Source organism: Octopus bimaculoides, chromosome 6 (genome assembly GCF_046866305.1).
Source record: "Octopus bimaculoides isolate indiv1 chromosome 6, ASM4686630v1, whole genome shotgun sequence".
In the NCBI taxonomy this organism is placed as follows: Eukaryota; Metazoa; Mollusca; class Cephalopoda; order Octopoda; family Octopodidae; genus Octopus; species Octopus bimaculoides.
In genome coordinates this window covers 9,467,179-9,492,178 of record NC_142933.1, presented here as the reverse complement: position 1 = coordinate 9,492,178, position 25,000 = coordinate 9,467,179, and the positions used below count along the sequence as shown (strand labels likewise).

General features: G+C 36.9%; 1 long non-coding RNA gene across 1 annotated transcript in view; it reads left to right on the top strand.

The window, feature by feature from the left end:
• The first annotated feature begins 3,738 nt into the window (after nucleotides 1–3,738).
• The window catches only part of LOC128248180 (uncharacterized), a 31,049-nt gene continuing 9,787 nt past the window's right edge, over nucleotides 3,739–25,000 (top strand). The window contains exons 1-2 of the long non-coding RNA XR_008264480.2: nucleotides 3,739–4,363; nucleotides 13,984–14,045. This is a non-coding gene — a long non-coding RNA (uncharacterized LOC128248180). The remainder of the gene's footprint in view (nucleotides 4,364–13,983; nucleotides 14,046–25,000) is intronic.

Genomic DNA, 25,000 nt, shown 5'->3' with positions numbered 1-25,000 from the left:
GATTAAGTGGAAGGGATTACATCGACCCAGTGCGTAACTGGTACTTACTTAATTGACCCCGAAAGGATGAAAGGCAAAGTTGACCTCAGCGGAAGATAGAATTTTAATAATGAAATTATATACGGACCCCAATTATGAACCATTGCTGGAGAGCGTTGGTAGTTCAGAGGGACAGGAAGGTTATAGAAACTATGAAAGTGGAGGCATAACGGGTAATTAGTAAATCGCTGAAGTTCCTTGGCTAGTGAAGGTTTGTTGGTCGGTCAGACTGCCTTCATTGTGAATGCGATCTAAAAACGTGTGCGTGTGTAAATTCAACGCCTTCCAGTCTAGTTTTTTCGTTTGTTTTTTCATCCATCAGAGAGTGACTTCAATTTTCTTGTTGTTCAACTACTAACGTGACTTGATGTAGTTATATCCATTACAGAGAAAAATTTAGAACTGAAAATATAACATACAGGATGTACATGAACATAAAACACGCTGGAAATAATTTTAAAAATACATTGTATTAGAACTAAGATCAGACCAAGAAAACTAAACGAAAAAGGAAGAAAGAAGTAACGCGGATTTGTTTGTTTGCTTTTTTTTTTTTTGTTTTTTGTTTTTTTGTTTTTGTTTTTTTTGGTTTTTTTTTTTTTTTTTTGTTTTTTATGATATTGGAAAAATTCGAAACATAAAATGGAAATAAGGCAAAAATTTATATGCGCATCATGACCTTTTCCGATGAGTTTTTCGGGTGTGGTATACCTTCTTTTTTTTTACATCACATGAGCTAAATTACATGTATTGATTTATTTTTTTCGTTTTAAATTTCGTTTTTTCTTTTAGCTTCAATTATTCAATAGTTTCGTCGGAATGAAGCGCAGAGTGAACATGAACCTCTGTGACAGTAAATAAGTCTATTTTTGTCCTAAATACAAGATCAACGCTGCAATTCTTCACGTTTATCAGACTGTTCAATCTCAGTCTGACTTTCATCACTAGAAACACTATTTTTATTCTCTTTAACGTGGTTAACTCATTTTTTTTTTTTTCTTCTTTTAGGTTTTATCTTTTATTCGGATATTAGTAGCCTGTGTATATCAGATTGCCAGTGTGTGTATGTTCGTTTATGTTTGTATCTGTAAATACACATTTATATTTGAATGTGTATTTTAGTGAGTTTATGCCTGAATAACCCTCTCCCTCTCTCTCTCTCTCTCTCTCTCCTCCTTTCTCCTCTCTCTCTCTCTTTCTCTCTCTCTCTTTCTCTTTCTCTTTTTCACTCCATACGAGATGATATCAAAAGGTTCCCGGACTGGTTATGTTTAATAAAAGATAACTCATTTACCCAAATTTTAACATCATGTCTTTCTAAATAGTCACCTTGCGCAGCAATACACCGGTTCCAGCGTTCCTGTCACTTTTGGAATCCGGCCTGGGAATCATTTACCGTAAGTGAGTCGAAGACCTTCTGCGATTCGCTCTTGATCTCGACAATGGTGTTAAAACGGTGACCTTTTCATCTTGAGGGAGGAAGAGATGAAAATCCAGAGGTGCTAAATCTGGCGAAAAGAACAGGTACGGAAGCGACACCATGTTGTTTTTGGCGAAAAATTCACGAGTGAGAACTCATTTACAGGGTCCATTGTCGTCATGAAGAAACCAATTCTTCGCGCTCCACAAATCCGGTCGCTTTCGTCGAATGTCGTCCTTCAAATGCTTCAAAACATCATTGATTGTCCTCCGACGATCTTCATGCACAAGCTGAGGAATTTTCTCCACGTTTCCGGGGGTGACGCTCGTACATTACTTGGATTAGTTTAGAAAGAACCACACGGTTCCGGGTTCAGTCCCACTGCGTAGCACCTTGGGCAAGTGTCTTCTACTACAGCCTCGGGCCGACCAAAGCCTTGTGAGTGGATTTGGTAGATGGAAACTGAAAGAAGCCTGTCGTATATATGCATATATATATATATATATATATATATATATATGCATATATACGACAGGCTTCTTTCAGTTTCCATCTACCAAATCCACATATATATATATATATGTGTATGTATGTGTGTGTATATGATTGTGTGTCTGTGTTTGTCACCCCAACATCGCTTGTCAACCGATGCTGGCGTGTTTACGTCCCCGTAACTTAGCGGTTCGGCAAAAGAGACTGATAGAATAAGTACTAGGCTTACAAAGAATAAGTCCTGGGGTCGATTTGCTCGACTAAAGGCGGTGCTCCAGCATGGCCACAGTCAAATGACTGAAACAAGTAAAAGAGTAAAAAAGTAAAGAGTATATGCACACATACACTCAATTACAGTATGGAGTATTTAACTCCTGTCCGTTCAAAGACGGATAGATAGATAGATAGATAGATAGATAGATAGATAGATAGATAGATAGATAGATAGATAGATAGATATCACGATGTCGACCAGGCTATTTGATATTAATATACATCGCTTGTCACAATGCGCTTCTCGTTCTCTTTGCTTTCGAGTGATGCCATCCCAATAGCTAGTGAACAAGCAGGGCCGGCTCAAGGTACCGGCAACTCGTGCAGTCGCTCGGGGTGCCATATTCTAGTGGAGGGCGTGACACAGACAAGGAAATTTCCACGATCGTCAGCTTGTACGCGCCGGAGTTCAGCTTGCCCGGGGCGCCAGCAACCCAAGGACCGGCCCCGCGAGCAGGAAGACATTCCCTCTGCTCTGAAGGCTATTCCGTCGTAGGGTTATCCATTTACAGCTGAGTGGACTGGAGCAACGTGAAATGAAATGTTTTGCTGAAGAACACAACATGCCGCCCAGTTCGGTAATCGAACCCACCATCTAGCGGTCATAAGTGAAACACCCTAACCACTAAGCCAGTAACTTATAAGCTGTAGTAAAGCAACATGTTCTTTGTCTATCTCCTTAACTTCTTGGAGATTTTAGGTATAATTATACTAATGTGTCCATCTGTTCTAAGGGTTTAAACCGAGCCCTGGTACTTCTGTATTGTTTTAAGTCTGGTAGTTATTCTGTCGGAGATTTTTTTTTCTTGTTCTTGTTGAACCTCTAATGTTGCATGGACGTAAACAAACCAACAGCGGTTTTCAATCGGTGGCGAGGGGTGACATACAAAGACATAATGATGCACACAGATACACTCACACACACACACACACACACATTCTGTGTCACATTGAATCTCCCTAAGAACAACGTTAAAAGGACGTGTGTCTGTGGAGTGCTCAGCCACTTTCACGTTGATTTCACGAGCAGGTTGTTCCGTTCATCGAGTCAACTTGAACACTCGTCGTCATGTAAGACGGAGTGTCAGTAACTATGAGGGCAAAAGAAGCTTTTTTTTTTTCATAAAGGAGAGTTATTTCGAGCGATATTTTTGCTGTATTCCTCGTTGCAACAGAAATTTAGCAAAAACATATTAACTTTAAAACTTGTCTTTACCTTCTAGCACGATGTCTGTTTAGCAATGATCTTGGAAATAACCAACAGTAACTTTTTAATTTTGAACATCACCGCTCGATGGCCTGTGGATTCAACAACTTGAACGTGAATTGAATTTTGCAATAACAGTTATTGAAGACTGAGCAGTGAATTAACTACTTAATCCAGGTCGGACCTGATGTGAATCATGATTGAGTTAAAATATTTATTGGGAAGTTGATATACAAAATCAGGGTCGTCTGCCTTGTGATGTAGCGTTAAATTGTGATGTTGAAACTTAACATTGCATTCAACTAATATATTTTATTTATTTATTTACTCCGTTCTTCTTGTTTAATTTATTCATTGAAATGAAACGTTAAAAGGAAAAGTAACAGAAATTACGTGATAGTCGTTTAAATTGATCGTATTCAGTGAAGTTTTCTTCAAACTCCATTTTTTTTATCTCTCCTCGTGCATTTACTATTCTTTACGCAGCTAATTCTCCTATTGTTTTTCATTTTCTTTCATAGTTTTAGGTTTTTTTCTTTTTTCCTTCTTCAATCGACTGACGATATTTTGATGTTTGAAGCGCTTACTTCTACATGCAACCGAGAGTGTTTTCTGAGTAGTCAATTAAAATATAACAGTTGTCTAATGACTAATAGCTTTGACTCTAATCAAAACAACGATGCAAACTCTATTTCCACTGTATTGTTTTGTTTCTCGACCCACTTTCTCTCAGCGTTGTCTTATCAATGATACCTGACCGCTATGGCTAAGATTGCAACAATCATTAACATGTCACACACTTTCCATTATCAGTAATAACAAGAACATTATAACTACTACCATGACAACAATGAGAATATATCCAGCGCCATTACTAACACTGAACTATTAGCATTGTATAATGCAAAAAGTCTGGACCAAATCAAAAAAAGGTAATTTCAGTGGTAATTACCACTTCACTCAACAACATTCCTCTCTCTCTCTCTCTCTCTCTCTCTCTCTCTCTCTCTCTCTCTCTCTCTCTCTCTCTTTCTTTCTCTCTCTCTCTCTCTGTCGCTTCTAAAACTAAACTAGTAGTTTTCTATTCTTTTATTCTGTTATTTGTTTCAGTCTTTTGACTGCGGCCATGCTGGAGCACCGCCTTTAGTCGAACATATCGACTTATTCTTTGTAAGCCTAGTACTTATTCTATCGGTCTCTTTGGCCGAACCGCTATGTTACGGGAACACGTGAACGTAAACACACAAACATTGGTTGTCAAGCGATGGTGGAGGACAAATACAGACGCACAAACTCACACACACGCACGCACGCACACACATTCACACACACACACGCATTCACACACACACACACACACACACACACTCATACATATATATATATATATATATATATATATATATATATATATATATATATATATATATATGGGAGAATTTACAAAAAAAAACAACAGACGAAGACAGATGGTGTAAACAACAAATGGATGTATTAGTTTAACGCTCGGGAATACAGAAAGTCTTTGACGTTTCGAGCCTACGCTCTTCAACTGAAAGGGACACAGAAAGAAACAAGGAGAAAAACAAGGAGAAAAAAATATAAATGTAGTGGTCAGTGATCTATCATGGCAAATATATATATATATATATATATATATATATATAAAGTGAAGTATATTGCCACTTAAGTGTGGCTGACCCCTAGGGGTGGATGTTACTGTTGCTTTGAGCCCCAGGAGGACATCTCCTCTAGCTGGCTTATCGACACACTACTGTGTCCTGTTTGTTTTGCCAAGGGAAGTTATCCCTCTCATCGTGATCTGTAGCACGAACGGACCCGGGTTTCAGGGTTATTTCCCTTCGTCAGCGTCCGATAGCCACCGATCTTCGATGAGAGATATAAATTCTTGGCAATCTTATGTATACTTTTCCAGTGAAATTCTTCACTGATATCGAAAAAGTGAAAACAAGCAATGTTAATTCTCTAAATGAAGTATTAACAGTAACTGCACGATAAAGTGAAGTATATTGCCACTTAAGTGTGGCTGACCCCTAGGGGTGGATGTTACTGTTGCTTTTAGCCCCAGGAGGACATCTCCTCCAGCTGGCTTATCGACACACTACTGTGTCCTGTTTGTTTTGCCAAGGGAAGTTATCCTTTCATCGTGATCTGTAGCACGAACGGGGTTGCTACTCATACGCTAATCTCTGACATTTTATGGTTTTGTGTTTTCACTGCACTGTGACTGCCGACCAACATACTTAGACGATACTATCATGATCCCCTAAGGCGGCGAGCTGGTAGGATCGTCAGCACGCCGGACAAAATGCTTAGCGGTATTTCGTCCGACTTCACATTCTGAGTTCAAATTCTACCAAGGTCACTTTGCCTTTCATCCTTTTGAGGTCGATTAGGCGCTCGGGCCAATGTAATCAACTTCCACACTACCCCGAAATTGTTGGCCTTGTGCCAAAATTTAAAGCCAATATTTTGATGCCCTTATCACCTGACTTTGCTGTCTGTCCATTTATTCAACAATAACATCCGATTCTATATTCATAACATTTCTTTCCAATTTTCTTGTTTTCCAACATTATTAAAAATTCAAATCGTTCTTCATTAAGTAAAATTAAGATGAATAACCATACTTGAGAAAATGTTATGTATAATAAAACCTCCACAACATATTTTGTTTCGTTGAGAGATTTATTACAGTAAGAATAGTTACCGCCACCACCAACCCCTACAACACCATCCAAACAGCCAACCCCCTGCTACCTGAAATACTCTATAATATCACATACAGCATAATCTTACAAGCAGCTTTTCTTCTTTTATTCATGATTATTTTGTTACAAATTGTGAGTCTTTTACACTTTTTGTAAAGCAAGACATTGTCTTCTCTGCGAGGTAGCAGAATAAACTCTGACCTAATAACATTTACTCAGGGTCGATATTCGAAACTATATTTTTCAGTTAACCAAAAACCAGCAAACATCGACTGTGGAAAAGAAAATATGCTACTGCGTAGCGACAACAATGTTGATACGAACGGTAGCCTCGTCTGAAAGTCTTTTCGTTTTGTTTTGTTTTTACATGAGCATTGAAATTTAATATGACTGACATATTTAAACACTATTTAATTAACAAATTGCAATTTGTTAATTAGATAACGTTTTCTATAAATACGTGTTTAAAATATTTAAATGTACGATATATATTTTTTTTTATTAATTAACATTGAACAGCGAGTTGGTAGAATCGTTAGCACGCAAGGCGAAACGCTTAGCGGTATTTCGTCCGTCTTCAGGTTTTGAGTTCAAATTTCACCGAGGTCGACTTTTCTTTCCATCCTTTCAGGATCGATAAATTAAGTACCAGTCAAGTACTGGGTAGAAATTTCTGGCCTTGTGCCAAAATTTGAAATCATTATTTAGCTGGAATAAAGCGGCGAGCTGGCAGACTTGTTACCATGCCCGATAAAATGCTTAGCGTTAGTTCGTCTGTCTTTACGTTCTGAGTTTAAATTCCAACGAGGTCGACTTTGCGTTTCATTTTTTTAGGGTCGATAAAATAAAACACCTCTCTAGGACTGGGGAAACGGTATCAATTAACCCACTTCCCTCAAAATTGCTAGTCTGGTACCTAAATTAGACATGTACTAGTTGAGCACTGAGGGTCGGTGTAATCGACTCAACCCCTCCCCCAAATTGCAGGCCTTGTACTCAAAAAATCGAAACCCATATTTAGCTGAAGCAACTGAGTGACTCAAAGGCCGAGAGTTTCATGCGTTAGCACTTATCAAATTAATTACAGATCGAAAAATTGTAAATATATACATTGGTGATAATGGTGTTTCCCTGGATAGTTCTGCAAGAAATTATAGAAACAATTACAATATCACGTGAATAATTCATATTTTTCAAATAAGCTGACCAACAAAACTTGTCCGTACTTACACTCACACTCATAAATATATGATAGTTATATAACCGTGAAAGCCATTTGTTGTTGGCACTCCGTCGCTTACGACGTCGAAGGTTCCAGTTGATCCGATCAACGGAACAGCCTGCTCATGAAATTAACGTGCAAGTGGCTGAGCACTCCACAGACACTTGCACCCTTAACGTAGTTCTCGGGGATATTCAGCGTGACACAGTGTAACAAGGCTGACCCTTTGAATTACAGGCACAACAGAAACAGGAAGTAAGAATAAGAGAAATTTGTGGTGAAAGCGTACAACAGGGTTCGCCACCATTCCCTGCCGCAGCCTCGTGGAACTTTAGGTGTTTTCGCTCAATAAACACTCACAACGCCCGGTCTGGGAATCGAAACCGCGATCCTATGACCGCGAGTCCGCTGCCCTAACCACTGGGCCATTGCGCCTCCACTATGAAAGTCATATGACCATGTTAACTATCTATCATTCTCTCCGTTTCCTCTTTTCTGGTGTTTTATTTCCTTCCCACTTGCCCTTTATCATCTAATTCAACTTTTTACCTTCTTACACTCCATAGCTCACGCGTTAATGTTTAGTGCCAGGCCAACCGTAATCAAACGGAACCATTAGCCAAGATGTGGGCACAACGTTTTTAGCGTTATCTATAATTTAGCATTTATCTAATGTGACGCTTCTTGTTTTAGGCTATGAAATACTGTTATTACCAACTGGATGGTTGAGATAGCTGAATAAATTTACATAGACTGGGAGAAGATACAAGAGGGAAGAACAGCCGGCGTATGAAAGGCTAAACAGACGGCTAGAAGAGCATTTGCTGACATAGTAGTAGTGGTGAATAAATTTGGATGAGGATATTATGATTTTCATGCTAGATCACTGAACTCAACACGTTCTTTTCATTCCCTCTCTATTTATTTCCTCTTTTCTGTCGAAGAGCGTAGGCTCGAAACGTAAAAGATTTTCCATTTTTTCCCTAGCGTGAAACAAACACACTTGCCTGTTGTTGCTACATCTGTCTTCGTTTCGTCTTCGTTTTTCTATAAATTTGAACTATTATGACCTTGTAAATGGAGTGCAATATTATGAGTCGTCTTCAAGGCGGCGAACCGGGAGAATCGTTAGACGACGCCGGGAAAAATGCTTAGCAGCATTTTGTCTGTCTTTATGTTCTGAGTTCAAATTCTGCCGAGGTCGATTTTTGTCTTTCATCCTAAAATAAGTACCAGTGGCATACTAGGGTCGATGTAATTCACTGCCTTAAAATTACTGGCTTTTCTCCAAAAATTTGAAACCATTATTAAGCGTCGTCCAAGGGCGGAAGATTGGCAGAATTGTTAGAGCGTCGGACAAAATGATTTGCAGTTTCTCTTCCGACGCCGCCGAGATCAACTTTGCTTTTTATACCTCTGGGGTCGACAAAGTAAAACACCTGTTTATTAATGTTGGTGGGTGGATGATAGACAGATGAGGACAAATCAGGAGAATAGGGAGGGTGGTCATCCAGTTTAAAGCCACAGTCACACAGCAGCAGCCATTGAAACCAAGGACTTGGGTGTTTGGTCTCGATAGCCTTTCGTAACGGCCTCAGCAAGTTGTCATAATACTCTCCATTGATAATGGCGCCCTTTTGAAGATAATCAATAAAATTAATGCTTTTTGAATCCCAAAAAACTAGGGCCATCACCTATCCCGCAGATGAAACGATGTTTCCATTCTTTGGAGCAGGTGAGGAGAGGTGTTTCCACTACTTGGATTGTCTCTTTGTCTCTGGTTCAAAGCAATGAAGCCAACACTTATCCTAGTTTAGGAAACGTTCAAGGAAACTGGCTGGATCTGTCTGAAACAGTGTCAGATTTTCCCCATGATGTGAAGACGTAGCACCAACCATGTAGAAGGTTTCGTCATGTCAAGTTCATAGTGCAGAATATTCATAACAGGATAAGTTAATAACATTGGCCGTTTGATTTATAGTCAATCACCTGTCATCCATCACCATATGGTGAACACGTTCAATGTTTTTTCTCGGTGGTGGCAATTACAGGACATCCAGAGCTTAGGTCAACTTCAAGATTCTCCGTTCTTCTCCTAAATCCAGCTGCCCACTTTTGCACTGCTGATAAAACTGAAGCATCATCCCCTAATGTAGCAACCATATCAGTATGAATGTCCTTGGAGGCTAAACAGTTTCTTTATAGGTATTTGATAACACCACGAAACCAAATTTTGTCCATTTTCAAGAGAGGTCGCTACTAGTTAATTCTGAAGTCTTTTCTGAACAGTCAGATGTCAGTTCACCTGGAAAGAAACAATGCAGTTATTAATAAGAAGGGTTGAAATTAATGCATGAAAAATTTCACGCTTTTTACATCAGTCCTTCATAGTCAGCCCATAAACTTTTCAGTTTGCCCTTGTGTGTGTGTGTGTGTGTGTGTGTGTGTGTGTGTGTGTGTGTGTGTGTGTGTGTGTGTGTGTGTGAGAGAGAGAGAGAGAGAGTGTGTTGTGTGTGTGCGCGCGTGGGTGGGGCTGCGTGGGTGGGGCTGCGTGGGTGGGGCTGCGTGGGTGGGGCTGCGTGGGTGGGGCTGCGTGGGTGGGGTGTGAGAGAGAGAGTGTGTGTGTGTGTGTATGTGTGTGTAAGAGAGAGAGAGAGAATGTGAGTGTGTGTGTGTGTGTGTGTGTGTGTGTAAGAAAGAGAGAAAGTGTTTGTGTGTGTGTGTGTGTGTGTGTGTGTGAAAGAGAAAGAGAGAGAGAGAGAGAGGGGGTGTGGTTGTGTGTGTGTGTGTGTGCGTGTGTGTACAACGACGAGCTTTTTTCAGTTTCCGTCTATCAAATCCACTTTGGTCGTTCCAGGGCGATAGTAAGAGCCACTTGCACTTGCCCAAGGTGTCACATAGCGAGACTGAACCCGGAACCTTGTGCCTAACAAGCCACGCCTGCGCCTACAAGTGAACGACAATTACACAATGCCTCCTTTCCAAATTGAAACTACAATCCTCCACAGCCCGGAAATGATACTGCAGTCACCGAATTTCTTGGGCTTTTCATCCCAATTTAAGCTGGTCAAACCCAAATAACCTTCCATGTATTTTTAATGATGATTTTTACGTTGGTATTCTTATTTACATTTAATTTAAAATAACAGTCTATGTTTAGGTAACAGAGAAGCAATTAGAAAGTTGATATTAATAATTTATAATATACAACAGCCTGAAGTAGATAAATTTAATTTATCTACTTCACACACACGCACACAGCAACAAGCAAAACGACTCCCCACGTAATAGTTAGATACGTAATTGTTTTATGTATTTCTCGTCTTAATTTATTGTATGTATGCACATACACGTATACACATACGAATTTATTCGTTCCTACTCTGCGCCAGCTTGTTAAAATTTGCTTCTCTATGGTAATTTTAGTGTCCGTGTAGATTGTTTATTGCCTTCATATAACTAAATTGCTGTTTCATCTCTCCTATTTCTCTTTACCTTTCATTTATTTCGCCAAATGTCAAAGAACGTGAGGTGAACTGCTGACAATAAATAAAGCAGTTGGCACTGGATTATGGCCAGATGGTCAAAACATGGCATTGATTAAGTATGCGGTAATCGTCCAAATCAGTCATTGCATCATTAAGAGTTAGTCAAGTAGACCCAATGGGAAACATTCGTAATGGTCAGAAGTAAACATTTCATACTCTGCTTACATTTTACTTGTTAATATTTTGTTAAAAAGCAATGTTTATACTCTTGATATTTCTATACAGTTTATCCTCGTATATTACGGGTGTTTGGTTCAATGAAAACAAAACGTGTTAAATTAATCAGAGATAAATGAATAAAAGCAAACGTGGGGCAACTAGGTCTCATTCCGAGACTCCAGGTTGTCCCTCCGGCATCCAAATAATAACTCCAAAAATATATTAAACACGCATAATGATATCGTTTCACAGTTGGAAGAAAAATTAAGAGTAGAAGTTTAAAAACATATGATAAGCAAACGATAATAATAATAATAATAACCCTTACTACTCTCGGCACAAGGCCTGAAATTTGGTGGGAGGAGTAGGCAGTCGATTAGAGCAACCCCAGTACGCAACTGGTACTTAATTTATCAGTCCCGAAAGGATGAACGGCAAAGTCGACCTCGGTAGAATTTGAACTCAGAACGTAAAGACAAACGAAATACCGCTAAGCTTTTTGCCTGCAAGGATGTCACCACACCAACACCAAAGCTTTGGTCGAACCGATGCTATAGAATAGAAGACACTTTTACAAGGTTCCATGCAATGGGACTGAACCCGGAACCATTTGGTTGAGAAGCAACCTTTTTACCACAGAGCCATTTTTTATGCCTTTGATCGATAGGGATTGATTTGAAGCTAAACAACCACATGCAAGACTTTATGATTTAGTTATCATAAAACATGACTTTATAATTTAGATATCATAAAGGAAAAAAAATAGTGAACGGATTTAATTTTGAGTTACAACTGTTGAATTTAGAGGTAATTTTATATTTTATGATTATATTTTATGTTTAAATGGATGTTAGAAGTGAACAAGGTTTGAACACAGATAACTAGAAATTCAGCATTTATAAAGATCAAACTTGAATATTCTTGAAAATGAGATCTTTTTAGGATTTATATAGAATGATATTTTTGTGAGGCATCAGCCATAATATACCGAAATAATTTGGTGGTTGTCGTGTTTGAAATGACATTTAAATGCTAAGGCTACTCAGGTGGCAGTGGTCAGTTTGGCAAATGTTGAATGTCAGAGTTAATATTGTTCGGTTTACTTGTCATCACTGCATCATTCAATGACAAAACACAAGGCAGTGCTTTCAAGGTTCTATCACGGATTGTATTGAAGCATTTCTTGAATGCTACGCCTGCTGCAGTTGTGAACAACAATAACGACGTTAATAATAGCAAACATAAACAGCAATAACAACAACAACAGCAGCAGGAGAAGGAACCACATTTTGTTGTTCGATATCAATAAGGATTCGGGGTTCGTCACTTCATACTTGCGGAATGATCGCAGTTTACTTTCTCAGATTTTCGAGTAATCTTCTGTCAATGATCTGACTTTTAAACCTGATACACGAAAACTGATGGTCAACGTACATTTTTCTGCTTTTAATTTTTGTATTCTAGGCACAAGATCCGAAATTTGGGGAGAGGGAGCCAGTCGATTAGATCGACCCTAGTACGCAACTGCTACTTAATTTATCGACCCCGAAAGGGTGAAAGGCAAAGTCGACCTCGGCGAAATTTGAACTCAGAACGTAAAGATAGACGAAATCTCGCTAAACATTTCGCCCGACATGCTAACGTTTCTTATTTCTTTATTGCCCACAAGGGGCTAAACATAGAGGGGACAAACAAGGACAGACAAAGGGATTAAGACGATTACATCGACCCCAGTGCGTAACTGGTACTTAATTTATCGACCCCGAAAGGATGAAAGGCAAAGTCGACCTCGGCGAAATTTGAACTCAGAACGTAACGGCAGACGAAATACCGCTAAGCATTTCGACCGGTGTGCTAACGTTTCTTATTTCTTTATTGCCCACAAGGGGCTAAACATAGAGGGGGCAAACAAAAAAGTTCATGTCAAGCTGGTAATGGAATATTGGTGCCGGATCTGAGACGGTACCACAGCTGCGTCTTCAGATATACTAGATCTCCTGCAATGAAATGTTGTTCTCTCTCACTCTCTCTCTCTCTCTCTCTCTCTCTCTCTCTCTCTCTCTCTCTCTCTCTCTCTCTCTCTCTCTCTCCCTCTGCCTTTTTTTCTACGATGGTTTTGTGCCACCAACACTCATGTACTTTTTCTACTGTCACCCATGTTGTGTACACTACCACCACCTTCACTACTATCCCCACCACCACGCTTACTAAATCATATTAATAACTTTTCAGAGTCTCTTCTCCCCGCGAACACCAATCCTCTGGGATTCTCTGACTGCACAATGGTCTTTTCGCTATGACTGACCACCAATTGTTCAATAAGAGTGTTAAGGGCGTCCGTTTCACGGGTCTCGAATCGAGAAGGAGGCTGCAAAGACTGTGGTCACGATCCTAAGAGCCAGTATTCTAAACAGCAGAAATAAAGCCAAAGAAAATACAAGCGAGCGTATCCGATGTGAGGTAGAGACTAATGGTTCAGTAGGGGGGTTTTTTGTGCGAGCTGAAAGAGAATAAGTGAGAAGAATAGGAATATTAAAGAATGTATGAAAATATTTCATTGTTTTCTAAAGAGAAGTTGAAGACTGGGTTGGTTGTGGCGTTGGGAGACATCTTGCTCAAATAATGGTAGAAAAGATGATTGCATTTAATTTCTGAATATACGAACTAAAAATCTATTCCTACGACTGAGAAAGAATGTTTGTTAGATGTCTGCTGTTTTTACTTCGAAGAACAAAAAAAACAGCGATTAATTGTCAAAAGGTGACAACCGATTTTCAGGCATTCAAACGGCTGTTCCGTTTGGGTTTTTTTCCATTTAATGTTTATTTTGAGTTTATCAATTTTGCATTCTGCGTACATTGGTGTCTTTTATTTATTCGTATACTATTTAGGCAACAAAAATAAACTCAGCCTGGTAAGTGCAATACAATTGATGAAGAAAACTACATATTAGGTAGGTATCGGAATTTATTTGATTTTTCCAATTGCTTTTTTTTTTTTTTTTCAAAGATAATTGTGAGTGAAGGTTATAGACAAGCATGCCAATAATAACATTTGTAAAATAAATAGCAGGAATAATATTTACTAAAGATACGGAAGGAATGAAACCGTTCTGTTATTCTTAAAACCGCTTGACAAGACTAAGTGTCAGTATATTGAAAGCCGATTCTAAGAAATTAAACATGAAATGCTGTCATAATACTTTGAAAGTACATTTCTTCTTGTTTAAAAGTACATGTCTTCCGTGTTTACTCATAGGTCGTAGATTCATTGCATGATGAACTTAGCCACAACGCATCATAGTCTATCAATACACATACATATATACTCCATCCTTTCCACCTTTCTAAATATCAATCAACTTTATAACTTTTGAGTTCTTAATGTAGGGGGCTTTATGCCTTGTCTTTTCATTTATGACTTTAATTCCCTGCTCAAATTTGTTTCAGCACAAAAAGCAGTCATGCAAGAGTAAAAAAAACCTAAATTACGTGTTGTTTACAATCTTACAATGTAATATAGTAATATGTAATCAATAACAGAGACTTTACAACATAGAAAAAGTGATATTTATTTTATAATGCTTTGTTGTCTGACAAAACATTTCCAATCTAATAAAAATGACATGCGATCACGATTTAAGTGATTGTTTTCCACTATATGCACCATGGAAATGTTTTTGACAAGTCTTTCCTCTTGTGTGCTTGATTATAAAAATTATTTTATCTTTCCCCAAACAATATCCCCTCGTTTATGTGTCCTGTACTGTCGACATAACACGAATTTATATAAAACATTTGCAAATGTACAGAGATAAAAATCGAATGGCGTCATGAACAACGTTAAATGTATTTCTTTTATTGTTATTTTAATACAATTGTTTGAAGGATTTACTAAATGACTACATTATCGAGAAATTACATTTATTAACTATGTAAAACTGATGTATTCTGAGGTTTAATACGACTTATAATACCATATTATATATATGTATGTGTATATATATATATATATATATATATATATATATATATATATATATATATATATTTATATATATATATTTATATATATATATATATATATATTGATAGAAAAGGTAAGACAACAAAAGAAAGAAAGAGACCTCGATATTATGTAAATAGAAGAATTTATCTGTAAATAATATCTGACAATTGTTCGGTAGCGATGATAAAACTCTGAGTTTCGGATGCCGGGGCGGAAACCCATGCCGCCATCTCTTCAGTTATCTGGTCATTTTCATAGCATTCTTTGATGGCCAGATAACTGAAGAGATGGCGGCGTGGGTTTCCGCCCCGGTATCCGAAACTCGGAGTTTTATCGTGGTTACCGAATAATTGTCACATATTATTTACAGATATATATACATATATATATATATATATATATATATATATATATATATATATATATATATATATATATATATATATATATATATATATATACATATATATACATATATATACACACACACGCACAATGCATGTATTGCAGGCATTCATGTGCGTATGTATATTAGATAGATAGATAGATAGATAGATAGATAGATAGATAGACCCTGTTAAATGATTTGTTTATATATTTGTGTGCGCGTGTGTGTGCATGTGTGTATGTGTACATACTGCATACATACACACACACATATACAAACATATCTGATGATCTATTGCGTGAAACTCAGAGTAACGATTTGTGACGTTTCTGCGTCAATAAACTCTATATTTAACTCAGCCTTTGGTATTCGAGTGCCATCTTCTCCATTTTGTATTGCACTTGCGTTCTCACAAGTACGTGTACACATAGGAATACACACACACACACACACACACACATATACAAACATATATATATATATATATATATATATATATATATATATATATATATATATATATATATATATATATATATATATATATATATATATATATACACGAGGGTGATTCAAAAAGTAATGTCATTTTGTTTAGGACAGGTATAATTACCAACACAGGAAACATGTATCATACATCAAAATGAAGCTGGTCCTCTGTGGATCACATCCCTACTTCTCAACATAGTCACCGTTTCTCTCAATAGCAATGTTCCCCCTTCGAGTGAGAGCATGTATCCCTGCCCTGTAAAATTCTGTTGACTGTTCTTTGAGCCACTTCTTCTCTACCTCCCCACTCACCAGATTTAGCACCTTCAGACTATCATCTCTTCGGCCCCATGAAAGAGGGTTTGAGAGGCAAACATTATTCCAGTGATGAGGAAGTGAAAACTGTAGTGAAGAACTGGCTCAAAGAACAGTCAACAGAATTTTACGGGGCAGAGATACATGCTCTCATTCGGTGGTGGAACATTGCTATTGAGAGAAACGGGGACTATGTTGAGAAGTAGGGATGTGATCCACAGAGGACCAGCTTCATTTTGATGTATCATACATGTTCCTGTGTTGGTAATTATGCCTGTCCTAAACAAAATGGCATTACTTTTTTACTCACCCTCGTATATAAATGTGTGTGTGTGTGTGTGTGTGTGTGTGTGTGTGTGTGTGTGTATTCCTATATGTACACGTACTTGTGAGAACGCAAGTGCAATACAAAATGGAGAAGATGGCACTCGAATACCAAAGGCTGAGTTAAATATAGAGTTTATTGACGCAGAAACGTCACAAATCGTTACTCTGAGTTTCACGCAATAGATCACCAGATAGCTGTGAAGTTTAGAAACAGTAGAATGGTTTTAGATAGTGCAGTAACAATTATTTGATAAATGCACAAATTACAGTTTAAAGGTAATTGGATAAGTGAAGTGTCATATTTCAGAATCGATGGAATCTGTTAAATAAGTCGATTAACGGTTAGCGACAATAATATAAATAGGCGTAGGAGTGGCTATATGATAAGAAGCTTGCTTCCTAACCACGTGGTTCCAGGTTCAGTCCCCCTGCGTGGCACCTAGGTGAAGTGTCTTCTGCTATAGACAAGAGCCGACCAAAGATTGAGTGAATTCGTTAGGTTAAAACTGAAAGAAGCCCGTCGTGTGTGTGTGTATGTGTGTGTGTATGTGAGTGTACATAAATATGAGCGGGTGATGAAAAAATTCTGGCTTTAAGGGTGTCACGAAGGACTTAGTTGGAGGCCCAACCTTCCGAGTTCTTTTACAGGGTTTAGAAGGACCGAATCGAATGGACTCGATTCTTTCTACTCAAAATTCTTCAAGACGGTGTCGCAACCCAATAATTGAAACAAGTAAAAGATAAAGGATAAGAAAGAAATTCCAATCCAGTAACTTCACAAATCTAGGGCCACTAATTCACAAAACTGGGGTCACTAATTCAGAAACCTGGGGTCACTAATTCAGAAATCTGGGGCCACTAATTCAGAAATCTGGGGTCACTAATTCAGAAACCTGAGGCTACTAATTCAGAAAACTGGAGCTTCTATTTTAGAGAACTGGGGCCACTAATTCAGAGAACTGGGGCCACTAATTCAGAAAAGTGGGGTCTCTAATTCCGAGAATTGGGGCCACTAATTCACAAAACTGGGGTCACTAATTCAGAAAACTGGGGTCACTCATTCAGAAACCTGGGGTCACTCATTCAGAAAACTGGGGACACTAATTCAGAAAAGTGGGGTCACTAATTCAGAGAATTGGGGCCACTAATTCACAAAACTGGGGTCACTAATTCAGAAAACTGGGGTCACTCATTCAGAAACCTGGGGTCACTAATTCAGAAAACTGGGTCCACTAACTCAGAGAACTGGTACCACTAATTCAGAAAACTGGAGCTTCTATTTAAGAGAACTGGGGCCACTAATTCAGAAAACTGGGGTCACTAATTCAGAAATCTGGGGCCACTAATTCAGAAATCTGGGGTCACTAATTCAGAAACCTGAGGCTACTAATTCAGAAAACTGGAGCTTCTATTTTAGAGAACTGGGGCCACTAATTCAGAGAACTGGGGCCACTAATTCAGAAAAGTGGGGTCTCTAATTCCGAGAATTGGGGCCACTAATTCACAAAACTGGGGTCACTAATTCAGAAAACTGGGGTCACTCATTCAGAAACCTGGGGTCACTAATTCAGAAAACTGGGGACACTAATTCAGAAAAGTGGGGTCACTAATTCAGAGAATTGGGGCCACTAATTCACAAAACTGGGGTCACTAATTCAGAAAACTGGGGTCACTCATTCAGAAACCTGGGGTCACTAATTCAGAAAACTGGGTCCACTAACTCAGAGAACTGGTACCACTAATTCAGAAAACTGGGGCCACTAATTCAGAAAACTGGGGCCACTAATTTCTAAACGATGTTTTACACTTTCGCCAATATCAGAGGCAGTGGATCAAACAATGATGATAACTTTTAAAAATGCAATAAAATATTAGGCGTATGAAGGTAGCATTATGATGTGTCTAACTTCACTAACGTCACACCATTGGTCGTGTAAAAGGTGGAAAATTACTCTGTGGCGCCATTTATATGGATACCTGAGTGGACATATTTCTATAAGCATATGGTTGTTTGTATTCGTATTTGACTATGTGCAAGTGTTCGTAGTGAGTATGTATGCTATTAGGAACGGCATTAATGTCATAATGCTTCTTTTCCTCTCCCTATAAATCTCTGGTCGTGCATTTAGCAAAAATAAATCGATATTTCAATTTGTTGCAAGCTTAAAATTATTGCTGCTATTTCTTTTTTTTTTTTTCTTTTTTTGCGGTTTGTTTTCATTGCTTTTTTTTTTCTGCCATCAAATTTTAAGAAAGCAAAAAATGTCAATACAATAAAACAAAGCTGTCAAGTTTTAACTAGATGTGGCATTTAACACATCTGACACAGATAAAGAGCAGCTGTGACTGGGAGGCGGGTGGTTGGAAAAGATTGAGAGGTGAAGGGAAACAAGCGTGAAAGACTGAGTTAGTAAAGTAGTGACTAGCGATTGAAAGAGTATATAACACGAGAGAGAATGAACGAAGGGGGGGGAAATAGACTCGAGAGAGACAAGAGAGCGTGAACGAGTAAAGAGAAAAAGTCTCGTAATAAAACAAAAATGAAAATAAACATTATGGGGGATTTAATACAATGATGTTAAAGAGAATATAACGTCATAATTGATTCTGCGTCTGACGAAATGAAAATCTCTAAAAGTCACTTGTGTTGAAGCAAAACTGAGTTACAGCTGAAGATTTCTGTAAAAGTTCACGATAACTTGATCGTTAGACGGAGAATAAAGACGAAATATAAGCAGGTTATGTATTAGGTTAACCAGAAAATATACGATGCAATAAAACAAATGGTGTTTATAGCCGAGAAAATACAACAGAAAAATGATCGGTTGAAGACATCTTTTAAAATATTATCGACGTCGGGCTTATCTCAACCTCCATAAATGGTTATCTTTCTTTACTTTGAAGATTGTTTTTCGTTTGATGTTATAGTAATGTATATATATGCGTGTATATTTTTTAATAATACAAATACACGCTCACACATAAATATGTAGATATATACATATACAAGCATGTATGCATATATGTATCTGTGTGTGTGTGTGTACCTGTGCTCGTGTGTGCATGGCATTCATTTACTTCAATAATTGTATACACGCTCATGCATATATACACACACAACGCATGCGCACACGTAGACACATTCAGTATATGTATATGTGTACACGCACACGTATATATATATATATATATATATATATATATATATATATATATATATATATTATATATATATATTTATATATATATATATAGAGAGAGAGAGAGAGAGTGAGAGAGAGAGAGATACAGACAGACAGAGAAAGGGATAGATAGATAGATAGACAGATAGATAGATAGATAGATAGATAGATAGATAGATAGATAGATAGATAGATAGATAGATAGACAGACAGACAGATAGATAGATAGATAGATAGATAGATAGATAGATAGATAGATAGATAGATAGATAGATAGATAGATAGATATGCTCTCTCTATATATATGTATGTATGTATGTATGTATGTATGTATGTATGTGTGTGTGTGTGTGTGTGTATGTATGTATGTATGTATGTATGTAACCTTACTATTCGTTTTCGATACATCATTAAGTCACGTCATATATTAGGGTTGACATAAATTTCTGTAGTGTTGCTTTGTGGTCTCAAATATCTCATGGTAGAATGTGTAGTTAATTCTCCATGAGAAAATTATAACTAAGGCTTTTTTGATTATTTTGTCAAAATGTTAACGTTCATAAAATCTTTCGTTTCAAGGTTAAAACCAAAGATAAACAAACTTTTTTTGCGATTAATCATTGTAATTGATCACTTTTTAGAGTTAATAAAGTTAAAATCATACAATAAAATTAAAATAACTTTTATAAAATGAAATTTCAATAAAATGAAAATTTGGGGGATTAGATACTGAAAAGAATAAATTCATTGATGTATATTTTTATGTATAAAACCTAAATTTCATATATCTTTCTACTAGTTTTCAGATGAGCTTTTGTATTGGTCTATCACTTCGGTGCTATTTTGAGCTCTCCTTATGGCTTGTCTTGCCCTTCAATGTTGAAAATTATATGACACCATGTGTGTCCAGTCATTTGGACGCAAACAAAAACCTAGCAAGTCTTTCTAGTTTCCCGACTTCAGGGTACTTCTACCAATTCTAGTTATTTGGTGATTATACCAACTTCTGATATTGGTTATTTGCATCTTTTTCCCCAATTAATAAAACAGGCCACTTTAAGAATAAAATTATTTATTACCATCCATTTGTAAGTGTATTTACTTACTGTTTTAATTTTTTTTTTATTCTGTTATTTAGGAATTTTAAATTTACCATCGAATGTACATACTTTTCTTTGCTATTTTTTCACTATAAATGTACAGTTTACCAGCTGTTTCTCAATAATATTTCTGTATACATTTTTCTGCATTGCTTAAATTTGTTGTTAAATATTATGTAAACTTTTATCTGAGCTTAATTGAATTGAATCATTTTCTTTCGCTGTTGCGTTGCTGCATCTTCTTGAAGTTGATTGTGAAGTTCTTCTGTCATAACCTAATTGAGCTGCTTTTTTTTTTTTTTTTTTTTCATGTTTCATGCAATTTCGGTTTTGATTATTATGATTTTCATATTCTTAACTCAGATAACAAAGTCAGAAACAAGTCAGAAGGCAAAAGCTCTTGAATTTACTGAAAAATTCTCAAAAGGATTTGCATTGACTCACAGTAACCAGTTATTTTGTAGATCGTGCTTCGTTGATGTCAAATTTAATAAAAGGTCTTTTGTTGAGTCGCATAGAATGAGCAAAAAACATCAAAAGTATCTTTAAAAGACTATTAAAATTGAACAGTCACCTATCAAATCGTTTGAATTTACCGAAAACGATAAATCTTGGGGTGCGCAAGCTCATTAATCCAAGCTTGAGAAGTCTCTTTGATTCTATCAATAAGCTAATGTTTCAATCTACGCGTCGAAAATATGTTGATACGCTTAAGTGAAAATTGCAAGAGCTGCCTGACTGATCAAAATGTATTTTTAATTGCTGATGAAAGTGAGATTGATAGCATGAAATTGTTAATGTATTTATTGGTTCAGTTTAAAAATCCTCGAAAAAACGCTCTTAATAAAACGTTTGCCCCTCGAATCAGCTCTAACTGCTGCAATCACCGCTCAGATCACCGATGATCTGCTTAGAAGTATAGCAGTTCAAAGAGAAAATTTTCTTCTACTATTGTCTGACGCTGCTTCGTATATGGTAGCTGCTGGAGAAACGCTGCAAATTATGCTCTCTAAGCTCTTCCATGTAACCTGCTTCTCCCACCTACTGCGTAATTATGCTTTAAAAATAAACAATTTCTTCCTACAATCGACTGTCTGACAGCCACCATCAAGGTTGTTACTGTAAAAATCACAGTCGAGCGCAATTCAAAACAATTGGATACCTCCACTCAGCCAATTATGACCAGGTGGGGTAGTTGGTTGGATGCCTGCAATTACTAAGTTGTAGGAGTTTTGAGGATGAATACATTTTGGAGCAGAGAGCGAAGAAGTGCGAAATCCTGAGATCAGGGCTAACCTCACCCAAATCTGCTCAAACTATCTGCCGTTAAAAGAGTTGAGTTTGAAAGCTGAATCAACAGCCTTCTCCATCTACGATGCTTACAAAAGCCACAGAGAATTGAAATTATATGTTGCATCGTGAATTACATTGATTTTAGATTCAATAAAAACGAAATCAAATCAATAATTCAATAATGGACCCCAAAGTTTCACTCATAGAATATGTAGATCTGAGACCATGCCAAGCGACATCAACTGCTCTAGAATGCAGTTTTGGGATGCTGAAAAAAATCCTTGCAAAACAGGAATTTTTTGCCTGCAAATATAAAGCATTATAACATATCGATAATCATTAAGCCTGAGCGATTGCCGGACTCTGCAAGGTACTATTTTCAAAATCGCCCGATTGCAGCATTGTCCGAGCATGAAACTTGAAGTAGCTCACGTATAACTTCTGTATACATTAAATAGTTATCTCTTGTTTGATTGAGTACTTTTTAACTGACCTTATCAGCAAGCGGTCAGTACACTACGTATGTATGTATGTATGTATGTATGTATGTATGTATGTATGTATGTATGTATGTATGTATAGGTGTGTGTGCGTATGTGCGTGTGTTTGTATACGTATATGTATGTATACATGTGTGCGTATGTATGTATATATGTGTATGCATATGTATGTATATATGTACGCATGTACGTATATATATAGATACATAGACAAACAGACAGACAGACAGACAGGCAGACAGGTAGACAGAGACAGATAGATAGATAGATAGATAGATAAATAGATAGATAGATAGATAGATAGATAGATAGATAGATAGATAGATAGATAGATAGATAACAGACATGCATACATTTATTTATATGTATATACATGCATACATGTATGCAGCCAGCCATCCGCCCATACATACATACATACATACATACATACATACATACATACATACATACTGATGGAATGTCCCAGTGAAAACCTCAATAAGATGTAAGCTCAACAGACCTGATATAATGATTTGGGATAGAGAAGAGAAACTGTGCACAGTTGTGGAAATTAGCTGTCCAGAGGATGTTAAGATAAAGTTGAGGATTAGTGATAAAGAGAACACCTACGCTGAACTATTGAGAAATCTGCAGTTACTCTATCCAGATTACAAGTTCAGGTTTATAGCTGTAATTATTAGGGCCCTAGGATATGTAACACACTGCATAAATACCAATCTTGAGAAATTAAGCTTCTCAAAACTAGAAACGAGAAAGCTATTACGAAGACTACAGATCCAATCCATCACTGGAACTGTAAAAATCTGTAAAACTTTCCAGAAGTTTATCATTTAAATATATATGAGCATGTCTACATATGCGTCTATATGCATGAGAATACATGCATAAAACATACAAATCTGCACATACATACATACATACATACATACATACATACATACATACATACATATAAACAAACAAAAATACCTTGTTGTTGATGTTGAAATTCCAATGAAGGAACCTTGGATCTAGTTTAGAAACCGGTTCTTTCTCTATTGGTCAGAAATCTTGAAATAAACGGAATACCATACATACATACATACATACATACATACATACATACATACATACATACATACATGCATGCATACATGCATACATACACACCTTCACGCAAATTCCTTTTTAATGTTTTAAAATATATCATATATCAAATCAATGTCGAACGAATATATATGAGTTAATATTGATATGTACTTCATGATAACATGCTATTATAAAACTACATTAATACTTCGATAATTTGACTGAGTTCTGATTTCTGTCTTGGTTAGAGAACGACAGCGTTTAACTATTTTTATAGATTATCTCTATTCACTTACCGATGTTCGGGTGTGAAAGATGAATCCTTCTGTTTTCGTTTTTGTTTTCTTGTTTTTTTTCTAGTGGTAAGGAGGTCTATGGTAATACAAAAGTTTTTGTGAATGTACATATGGATATGTATACAGGTGTATACACACACACACACACACACACACACACACACACACATATATATATATATATATATATATATATATACACGCGCACACATGTCTAAGATTATCGATATATTATAAATTTAGGCTTACTTGTAAATATTCTTAGCATAAACGCTTATGTATGGATGGATGGACGGACAGACAGACAGACAGACAGACAGACAGACAGACAGACAGACAGATAGACAGATATATAGGTAGGTAGGTAGGTAGGTAGGTAGGTAGGTAGATAGATAGATACATACATACATACATACATACATACATACATACATACATATGAGCATATGTTTATGTAACTTTTATATATTTCTACGATAAATCTTTTTTCCGTATCTGTTAAAAGTACGTTCTCTTGCAAAAGTGAACGACTGAATGAAACTTATTTTTTAAGGAACTGGATAACATAAGAACCGCCCGTTAAGCCTTCAGTAACACAGTTACACATGATAAGGCAACATTTTAATGTCTTTAGTAGATACTTAAATATTTTCAAGGTTTTTCTTTCTGTTACATACAATCTCTCCTAATGCGCTTCCATCTCCAAAATGGTTTTCACCGTTAGATCTTAAATAAACCAGTCAGGGCCTCGCATTGCGGTTACGTGTGAATATCGTCTTGTTGTTGTTTTTGTTGTTGTTGTTGTTGTTGTTTTAATATTTTGTTGGTTTCAATCGTGTTTGTTTGTTTGTTTGTTTGTTTGTTTGTTTGACCGTGGACAAGATATCTCAAGAACCGCTGGATGGATTCGGATGAAACTTTCAGGGATGTTTGGCCTCG